General features: G+C 42.4%; 1 pseudogene; it reads right to left on the minus strand.

The window, feature by feature from the left end:
- Positions 1 to 495: 495 nt before the first annotated feature.
- Positions 496 to 9,517, minus strand: LOC139046534 (mitochondrial ornithine transporter 1-like; annotated as a pseudogene).
- Positions 9,518 to 15,389: the final 5,872 nt, after the last annotated feature.

A 15,389-nucleotide genomic window follows, 5' to 3' on the forward strand; every position in this document is an offset into this window, starting at 1 on the left:
AAGAACATGGAAGCCACACCAGTATGCAGGTATGGTCTCCTCTTTAAAACACAGATGGATATTTTAGTTTTCAAGCACCACAGGAAAACTTTTTAAAAACTTTAACCACTTAGTATAGTATAGGTGTTAAGCAGATTTTAAAAGAGACCCTACATATAGGATGGCTTAAGCCATCACTTATAACCATCTTTATGAAACGTGGTTTACGCCTCTAGGTTTTCCTGGTGAGATTTGAGATCAAACATGGAACAAAGTGTGCTTCACTCACAACACATAGCCATCCAGACTGCATGTACACACATACAGGGTTACGCAAAAGCCCTGATATAACTATATTTAGCCTTTCAGATTCGGTACAGACGGCCAGCAGCTCGCCCTGAAAGTCCCACCAAGGACAAGAGCAGTAACTTTTCTATTTCAATACAATTATGAGCAGAAATTACATGATGCAAAATAGAAGTCCTTCCATAAAGCTGAAGATTTAAAGCAGAAGAAGAGAAGACAAAAACAAATTTCCCACAAAATCAAAATAATTCCACATTGGTCTTGTACTCCATGAAACCCTGAGATGAACTGCAGTCCTCAAACGCCTATTTGGATCTAGGTTCGCCAGAACACGTCAGTAAGCTTCAAACTGGCTCATCATCAACTTTCTGCTGTATTCATAGGCCAAAAATAGTGCCCCGTTGGCAGGGAACGCTCGGATCATAGTAGGTTTCAGTCCAGAATACAAGGCCATTATTCCTAGAAGATAAAAGGTGATGGAAGACTGAGACTCCCCTCCTTGGAGCCACCCCACAAAGCTGCAAAGCATAGATATTTTTACACTTAGAAATCCAGCCAATAGCACTAAAAACCAACGAGTGATGGAAAGACTTATTTCCGGGTTTCCCTGGACTGACGGAAACAAATCAACTAACAGAAACAGGACAAGTGTCAGGTCTCCCAGCAAAGCTGGTTGATGCTTAGGTAACATATAGCAATTCCACACCTGGTTAACTTCTGGTAAATGGATTGGGTAGAGCTGAGGCCTCACGTGGGCAGACAGAAGGCAACCACAGAGCCACAGGAGGCAGCAGCCTTGCAGCTTCTCCTGGGGGGTGAGGGCCACGAGGCATTGGGCCAGCAGAAAGAGCACCGGCACTGAAGTCAGAGACCTGTTTCTAGCATCAACACCAGCGTTGAAGTCAGAGACCTGTTTCTAGCATTAGCACTGCCCAAGGTAGTTATGAAGAACTAGTTAGATAATTGAGGTGTGAGTACTTTGTAAAACCATAAAGTGTTACACAAATTCAAAGAGGGGTTACTATCAGTAATGTACAAGATGTCTGCACTCTATTTGGGATACAAACGAAACAATTTCTGCATATTGTTATGGTGCTTTTTTTTTCTTTCTCTGCTTTATTTCCCCAAACCCCCCCTGTACATAGTTGTATATCTTAGTTGCAGGTCCTTCTAGTTGTGGGATGTGGGACGCCACCTCAACATGGCTTGACGAGCGGTGACATGTCCGCACCCAGGATCCGAACCCTGGGCCGCCACAGCGGAATGCGCGAACTTAATCACTCGGCCACGGAGCTGGCTCCTGCTCTCTCTCTTAAAATCAAGACAGGGACATTCACATCCCAAGGTTTAAGACGTACAGTGGATGCTGGAAGGACAGAACTTTACTCACTAGTTGCATAAAACTGGCTTTAAACAAACATTAACTGGGAAATCTTTATCCTCCTGCTTAACTCTAAAAATTGATAGCAAATTACCTTCAGAAGTTGCTCAGTGCATTTCTAATTCCAGAAGTCTTAGCATTAAGGATGTTGTACATTCTTTTAAATCCCTTCGTGGTTCTTAGAGATCATTTTCTGATAATACATTATGTAAAACAAGTGGTGCTAACTTCAAAACACCTATTCCCTTAGACAAAGCCCCTAGTTAACAATTCCCTCCAGGCTATTGAGAACAAAGAATCCTGACAGGTACCCGGGCCAGGGGTTAGGAATAAGAACTTTAAATTTTCTTGAGAGTAATGAAACTAAACTAACTAACTAACTAAACTAAAGACAGGGGGTTGGAAACAGAAATCCACAAATGTGGATTAATATACAGTACTAGAAAAGGGATATGCGGCGGGGGAAGAAAGCAATTACACACCTGACCACCTCAATGAGACTAGCACCGAAATGACCAGCCCCTCTAAACATACCTCCTGTTTCTGCCATTACCAGACTCACCTTCATTTCTCACAACAGTTATAAATGTTCCAAGAAATCCTGCCTGTTTCCCCGACATGGAAAGAACTTGAATTCTGGATTTTATACAATCCACTGGGTATACAGCAAGCCAGAGGCAGATTCCACCAATGCCACCACTTAACATCAAAGGGACAGGGCCTAGAGAAGAAAATTAGCAAACAGTATTTTGTCTCAAGGGCAGCTGATGTGATATTTCCAGAGGCCAATGGCAGTGGCCGGAGGTAGGTACAAACAAAAACGCTGCAAACACAATTCCCTGAGGAGACTGTCGAAGCTCTAAGAGCATAAGGTTCCGGTTGGTGGCCTGCGTCTACCCCTCATCATGCCAGGACGAGAAGCCCGAGTGAGGGTCATGTTGAGGCTGATCACTGTGGCACTGTGGCCATCCTGTGCCATCCTTGGAGGGCTGGCCCCTAGAATCAGCAGGCCCCCAGCAGCATGGCAACGCCTTACAGGAGGAATGAGAATAGAGGCCACTGAAATGCAGGGTGAGGCATTTATCAGCCTTCTCTTAACTATCTTAATGCCCCACAGCCCTGATTCTTCCTTTACCATGAAAAACCAACGTTGTCTTATTAAACAAGGCAGTTAAGCCTGGGAGCTTGACCAACCCCAGAATAAGTCCACCAACCATGAAGGGAGGTGTTCAAGAAAAAAGTTATCACCCATGTGATTCAAACATTGATATGGTTGTATCCAGCAGCTAAACAGAACAAACTAGAAAGAACTACACTTTTCACTGCTCTCAAAACACTATCAAGACTTATTACCAAGTTCTAAGTTTATTGCAAGCTGACTTATAGGTAATTTCCCACAGGGAAAGTAATTTCTATATTTCTTCTTCCCGAAAATAGATCCAGAAGAAATTCACAAATGTTATTCTAGGGAAGAAGTTCGGGATGTGCTGCTCCAGCCCCTGTCCTGAGGAAATTATGAAGCCCAGAAGAAGATGCTAGAAATCATTCGGCCCTGTTACTTTCTGTGATTTAGAATCTCCCCAGTGCCAGGTGGATCCCCTACAAGGCGGCGCAGAGTGCACAGAATCCGCAGCAACCATAGAGTCGGGAAGCGGACACCATCAACCCACCCGCCGTCCACGCAAATACATTTACCTAGTTCATCTTTTGATCTCCCAGATGCAAAAAACGATCAGCTCAGTTCATAGCCACCAAAGAAGAAGAAATAGCCCGGTACTTCTCGAAGTAAAGTGCTCGAGAGTCCATGGTAGAAACCCAAGGGGCCATCCTTCCTAAGGATACTCTTCACGACAGACCAAACTGTACTGGGAGGAGACACAGAGAGACAGTTACAGCAGGCGAAGCAGCTGAATCTGTAAACAGAGAACCAGAATTCTAAAAGGCCGCTGTGGGAAGGAAATCTCAGGGAAGCTCAGATACAGCTATTTTATAACAACCTTTGTCACCTGAACTACTCCAGGGTAAAGAAATCTCATTAAAATGGATGCACACATTTCTAGAAGGCATATTATCAAAGATGTAAAAAAGCTAACATCCAATTTTTCAATACGGAACAAGTGAAATTACAATAAGGAGTTGTCCAAACTCAGCAAGAATAAAACGGTATCCTATTTGCCCAGTCCCTTACCTCCCTCGATTTCTATCTCCCCAACCTTTCTTTTGATCTGCTATGTTCTGAGAAAATTGGTTCAGGTGTTTAGGGTTTGTCTTATTCTGTGTCAGTGCAGGGAAACGAGCAAGTAACATTAAACATTACTTTAAGGCAAGACAAAAGAAATTCTAAGAATGGAGCTACAGCTCCTGTAAGGCAAGAAGCACCAGGACTTAGTTCTTAGAGAGGTAGGGGTGCAAGGCTTTCTAATTAAGCAGATCCGAGTCCTGCAGCAGCCGGAACACAGCACCCCGTCCATCTAGACTCCTCTTCCCGAGTACGTGCGCCGTGGCAGGAAGAGCGCAGAACCCGCACACTCAGCAGCCTGGCGGACCCCTCACTCCTCACTTTGTTCTCAGAGAGCAGGTGACTCAGTTTGGACCAATGAAGGACCAAGCCCAGAGGTAATAAAGGCCACCTGCTTTTGATGATTATCTTCCTTCCTCGGACTTCAGAAGGCTTCATCGGGTATTATCCATCAGCCAGGTCCTTCCTGCAACGCTGCTCTCATCCTCGGATGTGAACGTAACAAAGTAACCCAACTCGACACGGCCAGCCTACCTTCCCATCCAAGTCTTAACCCCAAGCTACTCTACACCCCTGCGTGGCCACTGCTATGCCCAAAATACAGTCAGCCAGTACTTACTTTCACGCAAGCTGTCCATCTGCCTAAGTCCTTTGGACCTAACCATTTTCCTTAAAAATACCTTAAACCACTTCAAGGGGCATGAGGGCAACTTTCTGGGGGCTATTAACGTCCTACTTCTTGGGCACTGGTTACAAAGGCATGTTCATTTCACACTTACGATTTCTGTGTGTGTTCGCGTTACTGTGTACACATACTATCTCAATAAAAAGTCTTAAAGACTCACAGTTTTGGACTCTGGGCTATGAATAATAGATTCAAATTGGTTGCAAAGAATCCCAAGGGTGCAGGAAATTGGGCTCTATTACAAACCCCAGCCTCGCTGCTGCAAGGGGACTGGTAACTCTGAAAATGGTCAATTTATCTACCAATTTTCCCCAGTGGATTGACAGGGTCTGAGTTAACCACAGCAATATTCACCCCCAGAACTGCAGTCAGCCAGATGTGAAGATAAATAAGCAAGTTTTGAGATTAATCAGGATAATAAATTGCTTTACAATTCAAATAAATCATATTACGTGACATATACACCTTCACAGGGTAACTAGGATCTTTCAAGACTGAGCTGGAGAGGAATTTGATCTGAAGGGCAGCTATGCTCACAACGGTCCTGCTCAGTGTTCCCAGAACTGGCGCCCTTTGCAGGTCCGCTTGAAGGATTAGGGAGGGGCGTAAAGAAAGTTACCGCGGGGATCTGAGGTGATCAGCCTGAACATCTACGTGAAACCTGGGAAAGGGCATCAAATATTCATCTCAGAACCAAAGCGGCCCTTATGAAGGCTCAGTTCTCACACACAGTTCCAAAGCTGTCTGCCATGTGCCTCCGAAAACAGCTGGGGATCATGCCTTATGCCCTCAACCGGTCAAAAGGGGTAGAAGCTCCTGGCTTCATCACTTCTGGGGTATTAAACACCTGTCTATGATGTTCTGTGGCCTGGGGGGTGGGTCCGACCACCACAAATAGTCCGTTCAGAAAATTATTCTGATTGGTAGAAGTTCTAGAAACAGTATTTTGGATTAGACACATCTGTTTCTATATCTGTCACTTAATTTTAGTACAATATATTTTTTAAAATACTCAATACATGCTCGAGACCTAATGTTTGTGCCCAAGCGGTGCTTACTTCTGGCTTTTGGCTATCTTCCCCGACATCTGCGTTTCGTACATGGTCTGTAGCCGGCACTTCACAAGCTCAGTGGGGCAGAGCACCAGGGCAGCAAACGCGGAGGCGAAGGAACCGGCAGCCGCATTATGCAGGTCACTGAAAGGACACAGCACAGGAGACCAGTTACCTGTCCAGCCGTTCATTCATGCAGCACTCACTGCGCTGAAACTCAGTGGTAAAGGAGAGGGCAGATGAAGGGAGAGAAACACTTCCTGAGCGCCCACCAGGAACGTGCACGTGCTGTTTCATTGAAGGATCTGCAACTCGGTGAGGCGAACAGCAAGACCCCAACTGCCACACGGAGAAAACGACACTTAGACATGATACATGTTGTGCCCAAAGTCACACAGCTGCTAAGTGGCAATGATAGGATTCGAACCCAGGTCTGCCTGACTGCAGGATCCATGCTCCTTTATCAGTCACAACGCTACGGACTGAATGTTGGGCCCCCCACCCCAGATTCCTTTGTTGAACCCTTTAACCCCAATGTGATGGCATTTTGCGGGCGGGGAGGGTCCTGTAGGAGGTAATTAGGTTTAGATGAGGTCACGAGGGTGGAGTCCTCATGAAGGGATTAGCGCCCTTATAAGAGACCAGAGAGCTAGGTTGTGCTCGCTCTCTGCCATGTGAGGACACAGCAAAGTGGTCCCTCTGCAAAACAGGAAGAGGGCCCTCCCCAGACATGGAACCAGCTAGCACCTTGATCCTGGACTTCCCAGCGTCTAGAAGTATGAGTAACAAATGTGTGTTGTTTAAGCCACCCAGTCAATGGTATTTTGTTACAGCAGCCAGAACAAGAAACACAGTGACACACAAAACAAAACCAAAAACCATGGAGGAGGAAAACATTACCTATAGTCCCATCACCCAAAAACATACACTATTAATACTTTAGTGTATTTGCCGCTAAGCTTTAAATAAAACTAGGTTCTGAGGCTATGCCTACATGCTCAAAATCCAACCTGGAGCAGTGGAGCATATAACTGCCACAGATGAAAACCCAGGATAAATTTTTAACCAAAAAGCTGCCATTGCAAAAAGATTTCCCAGGTCAGCTGATGACCGCCTCAACCTCAGCAACAGACGGCATGAGGGTGTGATGGTGCCAGAGGAGAGCATAAGGCCGGTGCACGTCAGCAGTTCGAGGGTTGTAGGTAAAATGACTATACTGGAAATGTAAACGGAGGAATGAATGCACATTAGTCCAAAAGCGGAAGCACTCACCTCATCTCCTATGGGTTTAGTACCACCAGCCACAGTCACCAGCACCATGCATCAGGAGGTGCATAACGTCTGAGCGTCTTTTTTTGTGATGTTGGCAGCCATTGGTAGTCATTATGGAGATCTGTTACTTTATTAGGGGTTGTAAAATGGTGATATTCCTATTTAATTCTATGATTTTTTTTCATTTATTAGTTGGAATAACTTGAAACATTTAAATACTCTTTCTGAAACATGAAAGAAGAGAGCCCCATTTTTCGTTGAGTAAATGTTAAAACAGTAATAATGACAAGTCCAAGTATTGAATTTGAATTGCCTCAGGGTATCTGAACAGGTCTTCCTGTTTGTAAATACAGTTTTTAAAAGCTTCTTAAGAAATTTTATGATTTCTGATTTCACTCTGATTGTGATTTCTGTTAAATGCCAACTGGTGCTAAGTGTAACGTAATACTTCTTTTGTTTCATTTTTAACAGGGACGAGGAGGAATAATGTCACTCACAGAGGTATACTGTTTAGTAAACCGAGCTCGAGGAATGGAAGTAAGAATAGAATATTTAGATATTCTTTTAACTAATTATAGACTTTCTTAATATAGTACAAATTCCCCTATAGTGAATAGAATTTGAGGAAGGGTTGTGAATATCAAAACTATTTGGAGAAGCAGTGTGGTGCAGTGAATAGAATACTGCCCTGGGGTCTAGGAGGTAGATTCTGTTCCTGGTTTTGCCAGTGATTTGCTGAGTGACCTTGAGTAGCTTACTTAACCTCTCTGGACTCAGGTTTTCTACCTTTAAAATAAGGGTTTGGACGCACAGATACCTTTCAGCTCTAATGTTCTGTGTTCGTATTGCTGTGATTAATAAGGTTGAGTGTGATGCCCCTTCTCTGTGATAGTCACCTGTTTGAATTAACTGGGTTGGATACCAATTGCCTGTAAATGATACAGAAAAAGCTGCCCTGCTTCTTTGGCTCTGAATCTGCAGCCGCTGTTCAACTCTCATTGTCCCTTCACACCCAGATGTCCTTGGCCTCCAGGGTTCTCACCGTTGTGCCCTCTAAATCAGTTTTGTGGTGTCAGCTCCATGCAAATGACCCACACCTGTCTCTCCAGCATTCAGCCTGCCCCATGAGCTAAGCCTCTGCTCTGTTCTTATTTCAATAGTCATCATAACTGCCATCAGTGAGTGTTCCCCATCCGCCAGGCACTCTGCAAGGGTTCCCTCATCTAGCCTCCCAATAACTCAGTGAGGGGCCTACTTTTACTGTCCCTGTCTGGGGGATAATTTGGGGAAGAGGAAATTGAAGCTTAGAAAGATTAAATAATTTGACCATGGCAAATTATTTGGACCCAGGCTGGGCTGGCTCTGGAGCCATTCTTTGTGACTCAGAGCTGTGCTTGTCAGCCACCACATGGGCTGAGTCTTTAAGGCCATGTGGTCCAGAAGGGTAGCCGCTAGCTAGCCACGTGTGGCCACTGTGAACTTGAAGTGTAGTTAATGTAAACTGAGAGGTGCTCTAAGTGTAAATTATACATTGACTTTACAAGATTTAGTACAGAATAAAGAATTCTTAAATATCTCATTAGTAATTTTTGTATTGATAATGTGTTGAATTTTTGGACCTATTGGGTTAAATAAAATGTACGTATTAAAACTAATTTCACCTGTTTCCTTTTATTTTTTTAATGTGGCTACTAGAAAATTAAAAATTACATTTATGACTTGCATTTTGTTTCTGTTGGATAGCACTGCTTTAATGAGTAGAAGTCTGCTTCTTTGTTAATCCTTTTTGCCTTGTAGTGATTAAGCTACCTAAAATCCTTGATAAACGATGCTTTAAGTTTGCTCTTCTGTTTCAGTGGTCATTATAATTATATAGCATCACTCTATTAATTTTCAGTGTAAACTGGATTTGTTTCCCCATTAGTTGCTCTCGCCAGAAGATTTAGTGAATGCGTGCAAGATGCTGGAAGCGCTGAAATTACCTCTCAGGTAAAAGGTCCTCCGCGGGGCCTTGCTGGCTGTAGTCGCTGCTCCTCACAGAGTGGACAGGCAAGCGCTGCCAGGTGCCGTCCTGCAGGGCCAGCCACCATATCGCCCCTCTTGAAATTACATTCCGTGTGAACAGAATTCACTGGGCCCACAAGCATCTCTGTCATTCTGGCCTCCATCCTTAGGGCTGGGCGTGGCCTGCGGGTGCTAGTAGTCTGACGGCTGTGGATTGAGGGCAGTGAGAGTAGAATGTAGGCACCTCCCATGAGGCCAGAGTAACCAGCGCCTCCTCCCCTAGACATTTTGCGTTAGTTTCTGGAAGCTTAGAAGTGCAAATATTGAGCTGTGAATTACATTTTCCTTATCCTCAGGTTAAAAAAAAGTAGCCATACGTATTTCTGGATTATAGAAAAGCCTCTGGATTATAGTTCATAATTTTATTACCTGTTTATTCATGAGCTTTTTAGTTATGCCATGGTTGCTTGTGGTCGTTATGTTTTAAAGGTTATTTTGTGTTATTCTTCCCCTCATACCTGGGCATAAAAGATATCAAGAAATACTTGCGCCTCCTCAGGGGTTGAAAATCCCGGATATTCATGGCTTTGTTCTCCCATCTGCGATTTGTAGGCTCCGAGTTTTCGACAGCGGCGTCATGGTAATTGAGCTTCAGGCCCACAAGGAAGAGGAAATGGTGGCCTCAGCCTTGGAGACAGTATGTGAACCCGGCTTCCTCTGGTTATTAGGGCTTGCTACCAAGACGCGATGCTTAGCAACTTGAGAAACAGGATTTCCTTTTGGATTTAACTTTACTAAAAAGTAACATTTGAAGACCCAATTAAAAACAGTTTATCATTAATGAATAAATAGTAATCAAAATTATACTTTGAAAGCTTTTTGAAACTTACCGATACTCGTAACGTCTTGTAAGTAAGGAGATAGAATTAGTGAGGCGTTCTCTTTTCATTTGATGCCCAGTGTTGAGAACAGGTTCTTAACTCTGTTAATCAGAATGTTACCCATGACTGAACTTTTTCTTTCAGTAACACCCACATAAGCAGCATTATAAAACATCACAAGTTGTTTTGTGAAATAATTGCTTCAAAAAATATGAAAAGCAACTGTAGTTTAGATGGCTTTTGCTGGCCAAACTGCTAATATTACTCATTAGGATATTTGAAATATTACTGCCTTCATAGCCTCTGCGGCGAGCCTGTATAATTTGAATAACTCATATTTATTATGCTTCTAATTTTAAGCTAGATGAAAATCCCAAGACTATAGGTATTTCTACCACATATTTTAAACTACATCTGTAGATAAGGGTCCTCAGTGGAGCGTGTAATATGCACTCAATTAGAATTTGTCGTATGTTCCTTCTTAGAATAGCCAATAGTTCTTTTTAAGCTTTACTGTAGCGCCTTTGTACTCCCGCACTGTTTTACTATGCACTTCGTGATATTTTAACCTCTTCTCTGTTTGTTCTGGGTCCTTCAGCTTTTGCAGAATTAAACATTAGTGAAGAAGAGGTGGTTCTGTAGTGGATATTCTTACATTTAGTAGGAAATTCAGTCCGTTATTCCTGAGTATACTGGTGGACGCTCTCCTTAGGTTGGCGCCTAGACGGTCCACACCATCACATTTTTCTGCTCTGTGTTTCTGTTAGGTTTCAGAAAAGGGATCCCTAACGTCAGAAGAGTTTGCCAAGCTCGTAGGAATGTCTGTCCTCCTGGCCAAAGAACGGTACGTAAGGTCCTTGCTCTTCATTACACCTTGTAGTTTGTGTTTCTGAACAGACACATGATTGTGGCTTTTCCTCTTGATTTCTAGGTTGCTTCTTGCAGAGAAGATGGGCCATCTTTGCCGAGATGATTCCGCGGAAGGCTTGCGATTTTACCCACATTTATTTATGACACAGAGCTAAGGGTTTTGTATTTGAAATACTTCTTGTCTGTATCTTTGCGTCATGTAGAGGTTGTCTGACATTGAGCTCAGAGTAAACCCTGATAAACTGAGCATTTACAGGAACTTTGCAGTATAATATAAAACCCTTTTAATTTCTCCCTAAATATAATGGTCCAGGAAGGTTATTTAGGATAAATATAGGAAAATACAGAAAAATGAATGACAACGTGAATTTGAAATCATGCTACAGTTGTAAAGAACCCTCAGAGTTGAACTTGAAATATGGTAGTTTTTCACTCAATCCTCAAGTCTGACTATTTTTTAAGGAAAGGAATTTAGTTCATGGGGGAAGAAAAGGAGAAGTTGCATGTTTGGACAGGTTAGAGTGTTATTTTGGTGTGAGAAAAATTCACTGAATTATAAATAAGGTTTTTTCCTGTATCTAATGTGCCCATTTTGGGGGGTTTTCATGAAGCAAGTCATATGTACGGTGTCGTCTAAGAACCTGACAACATTGGAACAAATATCAAACTGCGGAATGCTGTCAGCAGCTCCTCCTAAGGGCTTTTCTTTGGAAGCAGCCATACGCATGTCTGCAGCAGACCAAATAAAGCACTTAAAAAGGGAGAGAATTTTATTTGTCTTACGTATATATAATCTGAGTAGTTTCTTTCTTTCTTTTTTTTAAGTGATGATTTCATAGCTGGCATTTAAAGAATGCAACTATGTCATTTTGTTTAAAAAGTACTGTGGATTTTGAAACTGAATTAAAGAGCTGTGTAGACATGCCCAGAGATAAGATTACAAATTTGGGAAGCAGACGGCTCAGGAATTCCCCAGGATTGTTGTGCAGGGGAGGGGCTGGGAGAAGCTTGAACTAGCTTAACAGGAACCTTGGTGCTCTTTGACCTCGAAGCCAAGGACAGGAACATAGACAGTGGAAAAGTAAAATGTCTCCTTTTCCTTCCCTTAAGGAGTTTCAACATTGAACTTTTAAAAATATTTCTATCACATTCTAGCAATATTTTTTTTCTTTACCCCACACATCATAAGTTGTGTGGAGAAACTATCTCACCAAACAGTATTACCGAGGTAACAAAAACTGGCTGATGTTGAATTTAGATTGCTTGAGTTTTCAAGTGGACTTGCCTGCCTTCATATGTTACTGTGGTACAGCATACAGTATGTCGGCATTACCTCAAACTCAGGGACCCCACGGGGACCAGAACACCCTCTTCCTGAGACTGAGTTGGAAGTGGAAGGTAGCAATAGTTTTTGACCAAGTCTCTGGAAGGGATAGTATCTGTATCCAGAGAACGGTTGAGACCAGGAGGAGGGGATACCCAGGGCCACACTCTGGGGTCCCTAAGACATTCTCACTGAGTGAGGTGGAGGGCCACTGCCTGAGGCTACTGCAGATGCCCTTTGGGGACCCTTTGCCTTTGCAGGAACCCTCGGCCGCAGACCCAGGGAATCCCTCCAAGTGCAGGCAGAGTCTGTCCCTGATCCCTGCCTGAAGAGTGGCTGTCACTGCTTTGTGTCCTCCAGTGTCATGGGAATGTTGTGGCTGAGGCATCCTGCCTTACTTAGTCTTTGTTCTCCAAATCTGTCACTGATTCTATATTGTGATGACAGATCCCCGAATTCCCCCATTGCTCAGCTTCAGGTTTGTTTTGGGGAAATTCAGTGTCGGCTGCCCAAATCTTTTGGGTCCTTGTGTGAGCCTGTTTATGTCACTCCCTTCTGAGTTGTGCTCTCACTGCTCTGGCATACTTGCACGTGCACACGCACGCACACACACATGATATCTGGCTACGGCTTGTAAAAATTACAAAGATAAATAATCTGTTTCACTGCTTAATGAGTTGCAACTAAGGTTGTTTGGGCTCCTGGATCTAGCTCTCATGGTTCGGATTCATTACAGCAAACTCCCATTGTTCACCATATTGATTTACAGTAGTGTGACAACATTAACAAACATGGCACAACCTGAATTGTATAAGGCGAACTAAAGAAGAAAAGTGACATATGAATATATTTTGCAAATGTCACATTAACTAAAAGACAAATATGAATAATTTCATTGTTTAATTTTTTAAGTGGGCATTCTCCACTGTTTCCAGACCTCTGTATGTATATTTTTATCTCTCTCTTTTTTTTTTTTTTTGCCAAATAAGGTGTTATTTTGGTCCTCTGTTGGTAGAGGTTTTGTTTAAATAGAGCCAATCAGGCCCTAAGTGCAAAAAAGTTCTGTCTTGGTGCTTATCACTGGTGTGGTTATTATTTTTGCTTCCCTAACTTTGCTCTTAGGAGCATAAATCTGTTTGTAGCTTTATGGTAATGGGATATTTCTAGTCACATACTGTCAAAAGTTTCTTTACATTGTACAAGTGAAGATTGCTTTCAGGATTAAATGATTGGAATTAATGTATATAGAGTAAAGTTTTTGCAAAATTTAAAAACGATGTTTCTTGGCGTTCTTTTTAAATACTCTTTGAAAAATATATGAAAATGATAAACCTTTAGTTAGAATAAGCCAGTATGTTACAATTTTTTTGTTTAGATTTTATAATCAAGAGTTGATTATAAATATTTATGACCTCAAGCTCTTACTATTTTAGTTTTAAAAGAATGGGAAATGGCTCATGAACTGTTTTCTTCTAATTCCTGATGTGAATTCCACTGTTGATTGACCTTGTGTGTTCATGTGAATGTACTGTCTCTCATTCCCTGTTACCAGACAAATCTGACCAGACGTGATTGTCAGCATTCTCATGCTCAAATACTTAAACTGGTTCTTCTTTGCCCAACAATCTCAGAGTTTTCATTTTGTTTCAGTAGAGTCACAACTTATAAGGTAGTTAGGTTTCAAAGACTGTGCTAAAGACTGCCTAAGGATGAAATCGAGCATGCTCAAAATGATCCTTGAGAATCTCTTAAACTGCCAATAAAGTTCTCTATATTAGATTCCCTGTAGTGTGATACATGAGGATGAATAGTTTATGAATATAGTAAGTACAATATATAATACAAACTACACATCAACAGTAGACTTTTACAGCACCAATAAACTATTTAAATATGGATCCTTTTTTTTCCTGAATAGGATGGTTGAATTTATGTAAATTTATTGCTGATCCCATCCATTTTTCTAGAGTGTAAGCTCACAGGGCAGAGATGTTTCTCTGGTTTGTTCATGGATAGATCCCCAGAGGCCAGAACAGGGCCTGGCACACAGTATGACTCAATAAATAGTTATTGAATGAATTAACTCCGGTGTATCTATCTATTTATAATTTGGCTCCACTTTATCCTACTTTTTATCTCCCAGTCACTTCAATTAAAACACATTTTTTTTAATACATACTGAATTTGTGTGAGGAGCTTTGTGGGCCATTGGTGGGGATACAAAAGTGAATAAGATACAGCCCCTGCCCTTAAGAGGGTGGCCCGGTTGGGCAAAGAGACATGTGAGCAACCTTAATTGAAGATGGAAGGAAGTCCATGCCATGAAAGGGGCACAGGTACCACGCTGTGGAAGACAAGGAAGGAGCTTTTCGTTTTGAGGGAGGGACCTGGGAAGGCCCCGTGGGAGGGGAAGAGCTTGGTAAACTAGACTCACGAGGACCAAGAGATGGTCAGTAGGTGGCAGGCATTGGGTCACGGGAACAGCGTGAGGTGTGCCTCTTCCTGTTGCTGGGACGCTTCCCCTTGTCTGTCCAGACTTCCCATCGTTCCTTCTTCCCACTCACACCCCTACCCCCACTAATCAAAATCATGCTTTGCTCAATCCCACCTGCTCTAGAAAAATCTGTTTCCAGTACACAGCTCTATTTCTAAACTCCCTAAGAGTTACTGTCCGTCTCATATACTTGACTGTGTTTTATCTTGCTCTCTATTTGTTGTCTTGATGCCGTAATAAAATAGAGAAATTGGATTTCTTTGAGTTCAAGGACTTTCATATGACACAACTTTTGAATTCCCACTCCTAAGTCAGTGATTGTACAAGGTAGATCCTGGTTAAGTACTAACTGAATGGAGCAATTTTGGATTATAATGTGCCATGAGTTGACTCACAAACCTAAATCAGTCCTTTACCCTTCTTCCCAAGGGGCTTCTCAACCAGACTTGTCAGGGCTCAGCCTGTCTGAGATACACTATCTTATTCAAATTCCATGACACAGGCCACATCCATGATGTGGGAAGCACTCCAGAAAAGTCAGGTTAACACACATGTAAGATCTTGTTATTACAGTGTGAAAACTGGGTAATTCGTGTCCTTCCTTGTGCCCTGATAATCAGGAGTCAGTTAAAGCTTTTCTCTCAGGGTATTATCTAGGGAAATACAAGATCTCTCCATTTGTATAAAGGATGTTATTGAGATAGTGAACAATTTTCACACAATTTGCACAAGATCATTAGACCAGTCACTGACCCATAAAGAGAATTCAGGATATCTAGACAGCCAGCTTCAGTTCAATACTGACAAGAACATACCGCTGTCCTTTTGAAAGCTTTTTTTTCCCTTCAAGTCTATGTGCCTTCTTTTAGAAAAGATTAAACTGTTTTAACTGTCCAATAAAG

The sequence above is a fragment of the Equus asinus genome, chromosome 11 (assembly GCF_041296235.1).
Source record: "Equus asinus isolate D_3611 breed Donkey chromosome 11, EquAss-T2T_v2, whole genome shotgun sequence".
Lineage (NCBI taxonomy): Eukaryota > Metazoa > Chordata > Mammalia > Perissodactyla > Equidae > Equus > Equus asinus.